Raw genomic sequence first — 4,625 nt, 5'->3', positions numbered from 1 at the left:
ACTCCAGCAAAAGGTATACCAATTTCATTTGCCATAGCACTAGCTGTACCACAAAAAATCCCACTCCAACAAAAAGTACAGCAAGTCCACCGGCCGAAGACCTATCCTAACTGCAGAGACGGCCAATTCCTGCAGATTGGAACCCCATTCCATTTATTCCCAGTTTAAAAGAGAATGCTTTCAATGTTGTTAGGGACTACGTGCATATATTCCCATCATGGGAAGATTATTGTGAAGACAAACACCATTTTCACATCTTCCTGTCCAACTTATGTGTAAGTGCTATTATTCATGGTTATTATTTTCCTGTTTTCTGCTGATTGAACACATCAATGATTTACATTACATTGTTGTAACTAGGCGAGGGTCAATCTGGATAGTCATGATGAGCAAAGCTTGCTTGTGCTTTTCAAGGAAGCATTGCAGCAGTATCGGTGTTACATGAGGAAATCACACTTTGATGGCAAGTCTATAAACGAATTTCCGGTGAAGTATCTTGTTCTAAATTTAGAAGACATTGAATGGAAAAACCTTGTTATGCACTGGTCTCGTTCCTAGGATGAGGTACTGTCTATGAAATCACATGATAATTTGAACTTCTACTTTTCCGCATGTGCCTTACGGATCTTTTTTGCATGAAATCTACTCGAAGAAGAATTCCAGTTTGACAAGAACGACAGGATATCGCAAATATGTTGCCCGCTGCTTTTCTCTTGTTAGTACCTGTTGTCCTGTATCACTGTACTTGCATACATACCTGGTTCATTATGTGACAGTAGTATGCATGATAGCTTGCTTATCAATTGTTTGCTCCAAATTATCTGATCTGTATGAATGGTTACATTAGTGTAGAATATATCCAATGCTAATGTTTTTTAGCTCTGCATTGTTCTTGTAAGTACATGTTGTCCTTTATCAGTGTACTTACAATGACAGGTAGTTGTTCATGTACCATCACTCTGCAGCTTATTTTCCTTTGCCCTCCATTTTCTACACATTAGATATATATTTACTCTTACCATAAGGTTGGTACTGAAGAAGTTTAGCTGTGTATTTTCTTGGCTGTACCTTTTTCATGTATCGTTGCACTTACATTTATAGCTACTTGGTTATGTAGCATCACTCTTCATCTTATCTTAAATATTCTCCATTTTTTCGTATATTATCACATCTATATTTACTCTTAACAAAATGTAGAATAAAGGCAATGCTTTTGAAGAAGATTCTATGGTAAACTTCTTGAATCCCCCCCATCAGCATGGACAAGGCCTTTATAGAGCCTACACCAATAATGTAAGTTTGTCCATCTCAAGCCTTCAAACTTTGTTGTATATATTTGGTTCGGCATGACTGCAACAGCTGTTTATTTTTGGTGTTTGCATCAAATTGCTTGTTTAAAGTTTATTATGTAGTTAATAAACAAAAGTTTGTCCTTTCTCAATTTAAGTTTTCAGTTGTACAACCAAGTTCCTTCTTCGTACTATGTAAATTAAACTATACAGAGCAAGTGATCTTCTTTTGCACTGCATGTATGCTTCTGTTCTTCATCCGTAATCCAGTGGTGTGGTGAACCTACCCACTACAGCACAATGTCATATTCTGCAATGTCTTAACTATGAACAATCTCATATCATTCTACTATTATTTAAACCGTCTCTTTATTTGCCAATCTGAAATGGTATAAATTGATAGCACACTAACCATTTATACTTATGAGTTCTTGATCTGTCATCCAGTGGTGTCGTGAAGCTGCCAACTCCTTCACAATGTCATTTCCTGCCATGTCTTGACCTGAACAATACCATATTGTGTTAATGCAATTTTAAACTGTGTCACTTTATTCGTCAGTAAGAAATGTGATGAATTGTCAGCACTGATACTTTTATGTGCAAAACCTGTCATATGTTTGCTTGTTTATCTTTCAGAGTGGGGAAGATATAAGTGTTGAACAAGTGCAGTCCCATCATCTTGCTCAGCTGCTTGCGCTGCAGCTCCCCAGCAGGGCTAACCTTTCTTGAACTCTATTGAAGTGATGTCGGTTTTGTATATTATTTTGTCGGCGTGTTTATTTGCACTGGTGGCGATCTTTGATGCCCAGTATATGTAATCTGCTGTCTGCTTGTGCTTTATTATCATAGTGGCGAACTTTGATGCCCAGTTGAAAGCACAAGTGCTCCCTGGGTGGTTTTGGTAATTAATGTCAACATATCTCTTGTTGGACTAACACTTTTACCTAGTATATTTCAGATAAGTTCAACAATGGAGTGGCATGGACTAGAGGATGTGGAATACCTTCAAGATGCTAAGGACAAAGGATTGGCTCAAGCTTCAAGATCAAGACTCTACATTTTCTATTTTAGTGATCCAAGATCACATTGAGTCTATAGGAAAAGCCAATACTATCAAGAGGGGATGAGGTGTTGCTTAATGGCTTGCTTGCTCAAAGTGCTTAGTGATATGCTCCAAAACCCTCAACTACCTTCCCACATCCACATATGACCTAAACCAAAAGTCAAACTCGGCCCCACTGATTCTTTCTATCCGGCGCCACCGAGTTTCAAATGTCATAGCCACTGCCACAAACCCTAGGCAAATCGGTCTCACCGATAGGGATCTCGGTCTCACCGAGATGGGATTGTAATCTCTCTGTTTCCCTTCATAACGTTTCGGTCTTACCAAGATGAGCGATCGGGCCCACTGAGATTGCAATGTAAACTCTTTGTTTCCCTTTTGTAACATTTCGGTATCACCGAGATGAGCGAATCGGTCCCACCGAGTTTACCTGACCAACTCTCTGGTTAGCTTATTACCAAAATCGGTCCCACCGAGTTTGAGTAATCGGTCACAACGAGATTACGTTATGCCCTAACCCTAACCATATCGGTCCTACCGAGTTGCATCTCAGTCCCACCGAAAATCCTAACGGTCACTAGGTTTGCTGAATCGGTCCGACCGAGTTTAATCATTCGGTCCCATCAAGTTTGGCTAATTGTGTGTAACGGTTAGATTTTGTGTGGAGGCTATATATACCCCTCCACCCACTCTTCATTCATGGAGAGAGCCATCAGAACATACATACACTTCCAATACACATTTTCTGAGAGAGAACCACCTACACTTGTGTTGAGGTCAAGATATTCCATTCCAACCATATGAATCTTGATCTCTAGCCTTTCCCAAGTTGCTTTCCACTCAAATCTTCTTTCCACCAAATCCAAATCCTGTGAGAGAGAGTTGAGTGTTGGGGAGACTATCATTTGAAGCACAAGAGAAAGGGGTTCATCACCAACACACCATTGTTACTTCTTGGAGAGTGGTGTCTCCTAGATTGGCTAGGTGTCACTTGGGAGCCTCCGACAAGACTGTGGAGTTGAACCAAGGAGTTTGTAAGGGAAAGAAGATCGCCTACTTCGTGAAGATCTACCGCTAGTGAGGCAAGTCCTTCGTGGGGGACGGACGTGATGGAATAGACAAGGTTGCTTCTTCGTGGACCCTTCGTGGGTGGAGCCCTCCGTGGACTCGCGCAACCGTTACCCTCCGTGGGTTGAAGTCTCCATCAACGTGGATGTACGATAGCACCACCTATCGGAACCACGACAAAAACATCTGTGTCTCCAATTGCGTTTGAATACTCCAAACCCTTCTCTTTACATTCTTGCAAGTTGCATTCTTTACTTTCCGCTGCTCATATACTCATTGCATGCTTGCTTGATATGTATTGTGTTTGTTAAACTTGTGCTTAAACTCCACTTAAACTTAAGAATATTAAAAACTGCAACTTTTGGCACTTAGTGTCTAATCACCCCCCCCCCCTCTAGACACCTCTTCTCGATCCTTTCAATTGGTATCAGAGCATTGGTCTCCATTGCCTTGGTTTAAACACCATTGGAGGAAGATGGATGTGTCTACTTTGGGGAGTCTTAGACATAGAGTGCCTATTCTTGATGGAGAGTATTTTCATGAGTGGAAAAATGAAATGCTTGAGATTTTCAATGAATATCACTTGAACAAGTATATTGCTAGCCCTTGTGCACCTCATGTTGATCCCATGCATCCTACCCTTGATGAATCAATTGACATGATTCACAATCTTAGAACTGTTGAGCTCATCATTAGAGGCTTGCCTAGAAACTTGATTAGATGTTTGCCTACCCTCAAGTGTGCCTACACCATATGGAAATTTCTTGAGGAACTCTTTCCTAATTACTCCTTGAAAGATCCAGATGAAATCCTCCATAAGTCTATTGCTTTGATTAAGATGAGTTCCAATGATCCCAAATTTGGTGACTTCTTATTTGAGCTTACTAATCTTACGAGTGCCAAAGGAGATGTTGGAATCATTAGCGATATCATTTCCAGAGCTATTAGAATTCATAAAAATAACTATAGAAATGATCATTTATCTAATGAATTGCCCTCTCTAGGAATTTATCAATCACAAGATGATGTTGAACATGAATACTCGGGTGAGGATGATGATGATGATAGTGACTATGATCTCGATGATGCGATGAGACACTTTGATCTTATGGAAAATCTTCGCGGCTACATGGCTGGAGGAAAGGAATGGGTCATTGATAGTGGATGTACTGATCATATGACCGGAGATAAAGACATGTTCCGTG

The sequence above is a fragment of the Triticum dicoccoides genome, chromosome 5A, assembly GCF_002162155.2.
Source record: "Triticum dicoccoides isolate Atlit2015 ecotype Zavitan chromosome 5A, WEW_v2.0, whole genome shotgun sequence".
Classification (NCBI taxonomy): domain Eukaryota; kingdom Viridiplantae; phylum Streptophyta; class Magnoliopsida; order Poales; family Poaceae; genus Triticum; species Triticum dicoccoides.
This window is presented reverse-complemented; position numbering follows the sequence as displayed.